The following is a 12,258-nucleotide window of genomic DNA, read 5'->3' as shown; positions in this document are numbered from 1 at the left end:
ATAGCACAGTAAAAGGAATTGATGCAGAAAAAGCAAAATCCCATGAATCCGGAAGTGCATCCCTTTAAGGAGAATCCTGTCACACACATGACTTATATTCTTGGGTTATGCAATCCAAGCCTACAAGGCATCTGGCTTGGGATGCTCAGTGGCGTTCCCTGACTCCAGGAATGCCTGTTTTTATCAAGCCAGATGCGCGCACGTGTGTGTGTGTGTGTGTGTGTGTGTGTGTGTAAGACATCATAACAATTCTTTGTAACACCTTTTTTAGGGTCTAAGGCAAATCAGCATATGGTTATCCTAATTTGGGCTCATACCCTGAGATAAGGATTTGAGTGCAAGTAATTTATTTGGTAGAGGTTTCTGACTAAATATCCCCCTGAATTCATAGGATGAAGTCCTAATCCCCGATGTGATTGTGTTTGGAGAGGTGAACTTTAAAGTAGTAATTAACATTAAATGAGATCATAAGGGTGGGGCCCTTGTAAGGTGGTGTACTTGTAAGAAGAAGAGACAGCAGGGATGCATGCACAGAGAAAAGGCCATGAGAGGACATGCAGAGAAGGTGGCCATCTGCAAGCCAAGGAAAAGAGCCTCAAGAGAAACCATCTCTGTGGCCATCAAGATATTAGACTTCTAGTCCCCAGAGCTGTGAGAAAGTAAGTTTCTGCTGCTCAAGTCACCTATTGTTACAGCAGTTCTAGCAGACTAAATGAGTAGGTGTTTCTAGAAGCCCACGAGGGAATAGGGATGTGAGATGGGCAAGAAAGGAAAGTAACCAAGTGGGTCATTGTTATGAGCAAGGGGGGGGGCTCAATCCTGCTGGGGGCCTCCATGTAGAACCATCCAGAGTTAAGGAAGCTGGCATATTTATTTTCAGATTCACCTCCCCATTGCTTGGATTGCTTGGGGGAGATTAACTCGCTAGAACTCTGCCTTGCCCTCACTTGACATAGGAATTAGCATTACATACATTAGCATGTACGTAAGAAGGGGATCTGTCCAATGAAGCTGCAGCTGGGCTTTGGAGAGGACATATGGCATCTGCTACAATCATTTGGATTAAACAGTAGTGTCTACTTTTAGGCTGCTTTGGTGTTTACAAAATTAGTGCGGGTTTTAGACCCATTTCTTCAATAACAACACATTTGTTTTTCTCCCACTTATACTAACTGGTTAGGAAAGGTGGTTTATTGGACTGCAACCTGCTTTTCTACTTGATCTTGAGAATCAGTCTACAAATAACAGAAATTTAGAGGTTTCGGGATCTAGCACAAATCACACTGGAAATATGTATGTATTGGTGAAATCAGGTTTAAAAGGTATTCAAGGGAATTAAAAAACTTTAAAAGGTCAGCCTCAGTCTCAGATGAAGCTTGATATATAGAGAGACAGGTTTTGAGGTAGATTTGAAGATGGAGAAGGGAACACAAGCTAAGGAATGTGGGCAGCCTCTAGAAGTTGGAAAATTAAGGAAACAAATTGTCTCCTATAATCTACAAAAGGTAACACAGCTCTACCAATGCCTTGAATTTAACCTAATGAGACCTGCATTGGATTTCTGACTCACAAAACTGTAGGGTGAGAAATCTGCATTGTTTGAGCCCCTGACATTGTGGTAATTTGCTATGGCAGCAATAGGAAACAAATTCCCCAGCCAGTTTGACTTGGAGGACCACCTTGGGGAGCTTGTACTTCCCTCCAGCCTGAGTCCATATGGTTTGCAGGTATCACACACACCCCCACACCACAAGGCCTTAGTCCGCTGTAGACATCAGAAGTGATTAATAAAATCAGAGTGAGGTGGGGGAGAATCAGGAACTCTGTTTAGAATTCAATGTGAACTGAAATAAATACTATCAGAGATGAAATGAAATGGTCGAAGTGACAACTGATACCACAGAAATACAAAGGGTCAGAAGAGACTACTATGAATAATTAAATGCCAACGAATAGGACAACTGAGAGAAACAACTAAATTCCTAGAAACATACAATCTTCCAAGTCTGCATCATGATGAAATAGATGACCTGAACAGACTAATTACTGGTGAGGATTAAATCAGTCATCAAAAAGTTCCCAACAAACGAAAGTCCAGAACCAGAAGGATTCACTGGTGAATTCTACCAAACATTCAAAGAAGAATTTATACTAATCCTTCTCAAACTCCTCCAAAAAATAGAAGAGGAGGAACTCTTCCAAACTCATTTTTTTAAAGATTTTATTTATTTATTTGACAGACAGAGATCACAGAGAAGCAGGCAGAGAGAGAGAGAGGAGGAAGCAGGTTCCCTCCTGAGCAGATTGCCCGATGTGGGGCTCGATCCCAGGACCCTGGGATCATGACCTGAGCCGAAGGCAAAGGCTTTAACCCACTGAACCACCTAGGTATCCCTCCAAACTCATTTTATGAGGTTTATATTAACTTGATACCAGAACAAGACAAAGATGTCACCGGATGAGAAAATTATAGGCCAATATCCCTGATGAACATAGATTTTTAAAAAATCCCCAATAAAATATTAACAAATTTAATTCAACAATATATTAAAAAGATCATTTACCATGATCCAGGAATGAAAGGATGGTTCAACATAACCTAATCACTGTGATACATTACATTAACAAAATGAAGGGTAAAAATCATATGACCATCACAACAGATGCAGAAAAAAAATTTGACAAAATTCGACATCCATTTATGATAAAAACCCTGAACAAAGTATGCATAGAGGGAAAAGACCTCAATTTAATAAAGGCCATACATGACAAGTCCACAGTTAACATCATACTTAATGATGAAAAGCTAGAAGCTTTTCCTCTAAGATCAAGAACAACACATGAATGTTCTACTCTTACCACTTTTATTCAGCATAGTATTGGAAGTCCTAGCCAGAGCAATTAAGCAAGAAAAGAAATAAAAGTCATCCAGCTTTGAAAGGAAAGAGTAAAACTGTCGCTATCTGCAGATGACATGATATTTTACATAGAAAACCTTCAAAACTCCACCAGAAATTAGGACTATTGGAACTACTAAATGAATTCAGTAGAGTTGCAGGATACAAAATTGATATGCAGAAATCTGTTGCAATTCCATACACTAATAACACGCCATCACAAAGAGAAATTAAGAAAACAATCCTACTACAACTGGATCAAAATGAATAAAATACCAAGGAATAAATTTAGCCAAGAAGGTAAAACTTCTGTATACTGAACACTATAAGACATTGATGAAAGAAATTGAGGAAGACAACAGATAAATGAAAAACATCATGTGCTTATGGATTGAAGAAACTAATATTGTTTAGAGGTCCATACTACTCAAAGCAATCTAATGATTCAATGCATTCCTATAGAAATTCCAGGGACATTTTTTTTTGGAAAAAAAAAATACAGCCCTAAAACTTGTATGGAACCACAAAAAACCATGAAGAGCCAAAGCAAATGTGAGAAAGAAGAGCAAACCTGGAGGCATCATGATCCCTGATTAGAAACTGTATTACAAAGCTATTTTAATCACAATAGTATTGGCACAGAACAAACATAGAGATCAATAAAATAAAATAGAGAGCCTAGAAGTAAACCCGACAAATGGTGAATTAATTTAGACGAAGAAGCCAAGAATATAAAATGGGGAAAGGATAGTCCCTTCAATAAATGGTGTTGGGAAAACTAGACAGCCACATGTAAATAAATAAAATTGGACCACTATCTTACATTATACATAGAAATGAACTCGTATTAGATTAAGACTTGAATGTAAAACCTGAAATCATAAAATTCCTCTAAGAAAACGTAGGCAGTAAGCTCCTTGACATCCGTCTTGGCAATAAATTTTTGGATTTGACACCACAAGCAAAGGCAATAACAGAAAAAATGTCCACATCAAACTCAAAAGCTTCTGCACAGCCAGAGAAACCATCGACAAAATGGAAAAGCAACTACCAAAACTACCAAATGGAAGAAAATATTTGACAATTACACATCTGATGAGGAGTTAATATCCAAAATAAATGAAAAACTCATACAATTCAATAGCAAAAAAATCTGATTAAAAAATGGGCGGAAGATCTGAATACAATTTTTGCAAAGAGGGCATACAGATGGCCAGCAGTTACTTGAAAAGATGTTCAAAAGCACTCCTCATTGGGAAATGCAAATCAAAACCACAATGAGGTACTACCTCAACCTGTTAAAAGGGCTGTTATTAGAAAGGCAAGAAATAACAATTGTTGGCGAGGTGTGGAGAAAGGGAACACTCGTACGGTATAGACAGAGGTGTAAATGGGTGCTGCCTCTGTGGAAAATAGTATGGAGGGTCGTCAAAAAATTAAGAATAGAAATAACATGATTCAGCAATTCCAATTCTGGGTATTTATCCAACAAAACTAAAAAACGGTACCAAAAATATGCATATTCTCATGTTGATTGTAGCATTATTTACAAAAGCCAAGATCTGGAAATAATCTAAGTGTTCACCAGTGGCTGAATGGATAAAGAAATGGTGGGGGTTGTGTGTGTGTGTGTGCATGTGTGTTTGTGTGTGTGCGTGTGTGTATTGTGGAATATTATCCAGCCGTATAAAAAAATGAAATCTTGCCATTTGTAACAACATGGATGGAACTTGAAGGCATTATGCGAAGTGAAATAAGTCAGACAGAGGAAGACAAATATTGTATGATATCACTTATATGTGGACTTTTAAAAACAAAACAAACAAAACAAGCTCAAAGACACAGAGAACAGGTTAGTTTGCAGAGAGGGTGGGGGGTGAAATGGTTGAAGGGAATCAAAAAGTACAAACTTGAGCTATAAAATAAAGAAGTCATAGGGGAAAAAGTAATTCACTAGGAAAGTGATTTAGTGAGAAAATAAAGTAAGTGTAATTTATTAATCTTGGCTGTATTTCACAGGCATCCTGTGAGTCAATATTTGTACAAGAGGTCACAAAAAAATTCCATCACCACCCCGTTACCTTTGTGACCTTAGACAAGCTTGGGGCTTTTTAAGTCTTACCTGTAAGATGGAGATCATCAGCCTTCCCTCACTGGGCTATGAAATTCAGACCATGTGCTTGGCAAGTAGTAAGAACACAATAAATGAATAATGATAGCATTAATAATTACTTGTAATATACATAGGTAAACATCTGCATTACAAAAACAGTATTTCTAAATGGTTTGATCATACAGCATGCCTTCAAAAAACCATTATTAACTGCCAACTTGGTATGAGATGATCTGGGGAATTCAAAGAGATTTCTTGCTCTTAATCTCTCTTGCTCTTAATCCATTTGTCCTGTTTAAATATCATAAAGATGTAAATGATCGCCAGTCAAGGCATTTGTGGTTAAGTGCTCCAGCATGGGTGTGGAGGTGGGGGGCGGGGCAGAGAGGGAAACTCCAAGCAGAGTTTACTAAATACTGAATGGAGAATGCTTCTGGAAGGGAGGGTGTCCCTGACTACTAGGTACCAAACTAGACAGTATCATTTCTCAAACAGCCATTTCCATAAAATGCCCCATGAAATGCACGGACCATAGAGCTGTTCTGAGAGGCGACACAGACAGCAAAGTGAAAGCAATATCACATGGCGGCATTTCCAGAACATACTTTCTCATCACCTCATTTGTGTTTCAGTCAAGAATGGGATGAAAAAAGCACCGTTCTCTTCATCAATACCCAAGCTGGGAATTGCTTTCTAGTTTAGAAGTCTTCCCCTTTAAAATATATAGGTAAAACACTGAATAACGAGACTTTAGGTAAGTGAAAACCTCATTAAGTGGCAATCTCCCTCTTTGGGAAAACAAATGCAGGAAAACACATGAATTTCGTTAATTTTTTAAAAAGTCATTTTGGCACATGGCTCTGCCTTAGTACAGATTCTGCCCAAGCCTCCATATATTTAGCACTGTAAAATGAAGGTACCTCTTCAGAACGATGACTCTGAGGCATGACGTGCACCCCAACATCAAAGAAAGACTCATTTCATGTACCACTGCATTTTTTAAGGTAAGATATCAGCTTGCTATATATATATATATATAAATTTCAACTTCTGTTCCAGCTAAAGGGGCTTTCTGGTTAATCCTCACCCAAAATGAAAATTTAATTTAGCAGAACACCTCCCTCCTGAGGCATCCTGATTAATTGAGGGTTTATTGTATCTAACAGAAATGTTTCATATGTGATGTTCCCCTAAAGGCAGATTTCAAAATGGAAATTTGAGCAAAATCCTCTTAGCTTGTCTAAAGTTATGGAGCTCTCTTAAAAGTTTTCCTATCTAAAATGAATTCTTCCCTGCTGCTAATAATCACAAACAATTTAAAGTTTGATCATTTTTATATGTCGGAGCAAGCTGACTTCAAGTTCGAAAGTTATACTGTATAGATCTATTATCACAGTAAGTGTTCCTGGACAGAATGCATAGGACAGACTGGAGAGCATAAGAGTACACTTACTGCTCTTTTTCTTTTTACCCTAAATTGGACTCAACTTTAGACTATCACCTTGCCTGTTTTTCTTTCATTTAAAAACTTAGATAATGCATTGCCATTTCCTGAAATCCAGATCATAATTCAGAGCTAGAAGCAGGAGAATTGCATTGACAAGACATAGAAAATGTCTTCTTTTTTGGGGGGGGGGGGTTTCTATGAACCTTACTCTTTGTATTTGTGATTTTTTTTTTTTTTTTTTTTTTAAATAAACTTAATCCTGACAGTGGCTGAGAGATGAATTTCATGGGTTCCTAGCCAGTGCTCTCTCGAATCTGAAGAAGTAATGAGAAGGTACTTAGGAGTTTGGGTAAGAAATTACCACGCCATTTCCAGACTCGTGTTTCTGTCCCATCCCCCTCCGCTAATGTAGGTAAAATGAAATAGTGAAATCTGCAAGTCCACAGTATTTGTTTTGACATTCTTACAGGGAGTTCATAAAGGTCTCTTTTTAGGTCTCCTCACTAAAGCTCACTGTCCTCTGTTGCCTTTGGCAAATTCACGGAGGTGCAGAATTTCCATCGGTTATTACAGATCTACAAAGTGTCTGCTCATACTGGGTACAGGAGAAAAGACGCTGAAGTTGCCGAGGAAAATTGGACTTGGTCTCTGCCCTCAGGATGATTCCATCCGTGCTAAGATGGATGCCACAATTATGGGGCAGTATGGTTCATTACTCCACTGGACTATTCCAGACCCAGAACGCTAATAGCTACTCTCCTAGCCAAACATCACTTGTGACTTGCTTATTTCTGTACTATGGGTAGAACAATGTCTGTGTAGTAAGTTGGCAATAATGTACATTCAATTTAAGTTAAGGGACAAAACCAGAACTGTTTATCCCTCTCAAACCAGTTTACCCTGCTTTCCTATCGGTGATATTGACACCATCATCTTCGCTCGCATCCAAATCCGAACCCTAAGGTTATAGTAGATGTCTTTTCTCCTTTGCTTCCCCACATCTGATCACTTGTCAGTTCCTTGTGAGACTTTCTCCTTAATTTCTCCTACACCACTGCCCATCCATAGGCACCACCCAAGTCTGAGTTATTACGTCTCTGAGTAGTGCAACGCATCACCTCTCTTCCTACCTCCAGGTGTTCCTTGGTAGGCACGCCTAATGAGTTATCCTGCCACCAAGCCCGGTGATTCTTAACTACCATATCTCCTTGGTCTGATCTCCTCTGGATCCTTGCTGGTGTCCTCTGCTCCATGGAGGCAACTGGTGGCATTTCCTGTTCCTATGGAAACCTCCCACATTCCCCCTATGCTCAGGGTTCTAAGTTCCCTGCACCGGGAATTTCCTCCCTGTCTCTAACTTCAAAATCCTATAGTTTGTGTCATTCAGGGGTTTGGGTAGCAGGAAGGCGAAGTGCCTCTGGTTACCTTAAGCAGAACAGGGATTTATGGGAAGGATATTAAGTAGTTTGCAGTGGGGCTGGAGGAGCTCCGAGAAGGGGCCAGGACCGAGCGGGTTAACATCTCTGTAAGGAAGTTCTGGGACCCTTCCCATAAAAGCCAACTGAATCTTGTTTTCTTCTTTTCTGCCACACTCTCCAGTTTCAAAGTCCTGAGTGAGAAGTTTCTATCGGTCAATCCCAGACGATTTATTCTCACAGGGAGAATAAATGGATGGAGAAACCCACTCTGCTTCCCCCAAGGTCAGCCGGGGGGGCCTCCCTAAAACCAGGAAGGGGGCAGGCTAGAGGGTGGCCAAGGTCTCTCAAGGTCCACTCCCAATGCCACCATCTATCATAAAATCCAAAGATTCCTCTGACTCCCAGGACATATTTCCCTTGGTGCTTTTCATATTTAGTTGTATATTAGAGTTATTTGTGTCCTGGTCTTATCCTTCCTCTGAGATTAAAATCTCAATTTATCCTCATTTCTCCTGAATTCTCTCTCATAATACCTTACAAATAGAAATATACCAGATATGTTTAATTAAACTGGATGTTAAGATAGAAGGTCATAGAAAAGCTGATACAAATGTTTGCAATGTGTGCCAAACACACAATTGAGAACTGTTTACATTACCTCACTTATTCTCAGTTTTTTGTAAAAGTAGCATTACTTCTATTTGAGACCCAGAGAGGTTAAATGATCTCAAATCATGGGCTTGTAGCAGGCTGTGGGCCTCTGAAGTCTGACCCAACACCCTCAACCTTACCTTGGGTTTCCCATGAGTCCAATGAGGAGGCTCTGAATAGAACTCTGAAGGAAGAGGAGGGGGAAGAGGAGTTCCTTCCTGTGTCTGCACTGTTGAGGCAGAAATTGGTGTGACTATGTGGGACACAGAATGAGGAGCAGAGTCACTGGAGTAAATTTACTGGAGTAAATTGGGACAGAGTCAACAATGAGATTGCTGTGGTAGGACTAAGTTTGAGAAGGCTTTGAAAGATAAGTCTTAGGATTTAATGCTGAATTGATTTTGGGGGAAGGGCTTATCCTTTTTCTTTTTATTATAGCGTGAGAGAGGAAGGGAGAGAGAGAATCTTAACATGGCAGGGCTTGATCTCCCAACCTTGAGATCATCACCTGAGTCGAAATCAAGAGTCAGATGCTTAACCAACTGAGCCACTCAGGTGCCCCAGATTTATACTTTTTCACTTTCAATATTTCATTATTGGAGACATTTCAATAGTAAAACAAACTGGGCATTCTATATAGTAGAAAGCAGAGACATACATTTTCAGACAAAACAACAGCTGGAAAGAAATGTCTCCCCCATGTTGAATGGTGGCCCCCAAGCTATGTTTATGTGGAAACTGTGAATGTGATCTTATTTGGAAAAAGGGGTTTGTAGTTGTGATAAGTAAGGATCTCAAGATGGGATCATCCTGGAATGGGGGGGTGGGGGTGGGGTACTAAATCCAATGACAAGAGAGAAGGGGCCAGAACACACAGGGGGTCAGGCCATGGGAAGACAGAGGCAGAGATTGGAGTGATGTTTCCACAAGTCAGGGCATATCTGGAGCCACCAGAAGCTGGAAGAGGCAGGGAAGGAGTCTCCCCTATAGCCTTCTGAGAGAGCATGCTCACACCTTGATTTCAGACTCTGGCCTGCAGAAGTCTGAGAGAATAAACTGTGTTTTAAGCCATACAGTTTCAGGTAATTTATTAAGATAGCCGTGAGGAAATGATTATAGGCCTCTTAGGGCTCAGTTCCTCAGCCTTCTCAGGAGCAGATCCTCAAGCCTTCAGCTGTCAGAGAACTTTTGAGAAACTGTGGTGGGCAATGCAAACCGTGGCTTTTTTTTGAGCAGGGGCGAGGCAAGATAGATGCAATTTTTAGGAAGACTTCAGCGACACTGATATCCAGCATAAATTTGGGAGACGGGAGGAAGTAAATGACAGGAGGCTAACTGGAAGGTAATGGGTGTACCTGGAAAAAACAGGAATCTTAGAGTCAGTATGTTCAGTTCTGACCCCAGTTCCTTCACATAGTTTCCATTTTTTTCATGTATATAATGAGGATAATACTATCATGTGTGAGTTACAGATGATATATCTATATATATCATATATATTATATACATATCATCTTTATACATATATATATAAAGAACTAAAAGAAGCTTCATAAGTGTTATCAGTAATAATGTAAAAATTTGGAAGGTACCACTGGAAAAGGAAAAGAAAATAAAAAGAGCTGTTTCAAGATCACCAGGACTCAGAATCATGAAGATTTAGAAGGGAGAGGAATCCCAAGATCACCTAGTGCCCTCTTCTCACTGCCCTTGGGGAGACCTTGGGAGAGGTAAGGAGGAAATGGAATTGCAGTGAAGTTCCTCCCAGAGCTGAGACACCTGGTGGATTCTTGGCCAAATCTGAGACTGTAGCGGAGGAGCTATTTTGGAAAGGAGATAAATTTCATTCTGAACCTGGAGATATTGAAGAGTTGATGAGCTCCAGAGAGACAAGTTGGGGAACCCTCTAAGGTTACAGATCTGGGAGTTAATCACTGACCATCCATACTGGAAGCATATTAAAAAAAAAAAAAAAAAAAAAGAAAAGAAAAAAAAGAGAACTCTCTTAAAAAAAAAAAAAAAAAGACACATATCAGAATAAAAACAAAGGGCCAAATTCTGCTTTGGGACTATTACTGTTAGAAGCTGGAAGGACAACATGCTCTGTAAGGGACAGATGTGGAAAGGTCAGAAAGGTAGACATGTTATATAGGTGAAAAGATGACTGAATTTCAGGTAATAGCAGAAATGCCATGTCCTTCTGAAAACTGCATAGGATAAAGATTAGGAAAGGGACTCTGGATTTTAGATAGAGAATGTCCTCAGGGACTTTACCTTTGTAAATAAAGGAAAAAGGAAGAGAAGTTCAAGAATGATGATTCAGTGATGGTTTACAAAGCACACAAGTTAAAAACTGGGTCAATGTTATTATATGTATTTTGGGTAAACTAATTTAAAATTGGACCAGACCATTTATAATGATTCTGCTTTCCTTATTAATAAGACAAAAGAATGACCAAGGTACCTCTCTCCCAAGGTCAAAGAGAAGCCAGCTATCCAGATTCCTTGATCTTGGACCCATTGCTGCTCAGTGTACTGTACCTACTTCGAACTGGTCACCTACTGAGTGCTCCCTATAGAGAGGAAAGGTGCCAGGGACTGACATAGGAAGTAGGTAAATATGATCTCTTCATTTGTTAGATTTTAGATTGGTTAAGAAACACCTGTGCAAGGTTCCACGGTCGAAAAAGCAGAAAGTCAAACACTGTACTGTGACTTCAAAGTTATACTGGTTGTAGTTATCCTATTTGGGTACTTCCTTTTGGGAACAAGGCAGGGGATGAATGATTCAGATGATACAGCCTTGTCACCTTGGGTAAATCCTTATTGCCTTAATAATAATGAGAAGCCAGGAGTCTAAGAAAGAATCTCATTAACATGGATCCAGGCTATTCCGTCAGGAAATCAGAATCATTTGAATAGTAGGATTTCCTTTTGGAAAGCCAGATGGGAAGGAGACGGGAGAACAGACATCTGGATGCCTGTGCCTGTTCTAGGAAAACTTGTCTTTCCCCTTCCTCTTGGGTTTTAATCTTCCTTATTTGTTTACAAGTAACCCCCTACGTGTGGCCCGGTGACTGGACCAGTCCCACTACCAGTGGCAGCTCCTTCCATGGTTCTGCCTGGTGGGCACGCTTGAGAGGGATAGCGGGCACGGGGGCGGGGAGGGAGGGGAGGGTTGAGTTCCCTCTCTTCCTCTTAAGTGATTCCGACGGGAATGATGGAGTACCAAAGTGTTTGTTTGGGAAAGTAAATAGATACAAGGCAAATAAATAAAAATGCCCAGAAGCAATTACAGAGAGGAAGTGACATTTTTATGTAAGTCACTTTTCTGATGGACCACAGGCCTGCTTTGCTGAGAGTGCCGTGGGAATGCTTCCGGGAGGGGGCCGGTCGCCAAACAACTAGAGCGTCGTGATAAGAAAATCAAACAGAAAGAGGATGGAAAGGGCACCCAGCAGTTACTCGAGGCTGGAAGTTGCTGCCTTTATTTCCTCTCTGTTTGGCTCACCCCCACCGCTGCCCCACTCCCGGAGCCAGCAGTTTGGGGAGCGGGAACCTCTCCTCCCGGTCGGCGCCGACCCCGCGCGCCCGCCGCGCCCGCCGCTCCGGAGCGCCTAGTCTCCTGGCCCAGGCCGAGCCCGCGGCGCTGCCTGCGCGCCCCCAGGTGGGTGTCGGGTCCCCGCCGCGCGCGCGGGCCAGGGCCGGCCCCTGGGCGGTGTCGCGGCGCGG

General features: G+C 40.9%; 1 protein-coding gene across 1 annotated transcript in view; it reads left to right on the top strand.

Moving 5' to 3' along the window:
- The first annotated feature begins 11,975 nt into the window (after nt 1-11,975).
- Nucleotides 11,976-12,258, top strand: part of NCK2 (NCK adaptor protein 2) — a 154,283-nt gene continuing 154,000 nt past the window's right edge. Inside the window, exon 1 of the mRNA XM_032351680.1 lies at nt 11,976-12,193. The gene's annotated coding sequence lies outside the window, so the exon portion shown is untranslated. The remainder of the gene's footprint in view (nt 12,194-12,258) is intronic.

Source organism: Mustela erminea, chromosome 7, assembly GCF_009829155.1.
Source record: "Mustela erminea isolate mMusErm1 chromosome 7, mMusErm1.Pri, whole genome shotgun sequence".
Classification (NCBI taxonomy): domain Eukaryota; kingdom Metazoa; phylum Chordata; class Mammalia; order Carnivora; family Mustelidae; genus Mustela; species Mustela erminea.
Note: the sequence above shows the minus strand (reverse complement) of the source record. Positions and strands in the feature narration are given on the sequence as shown.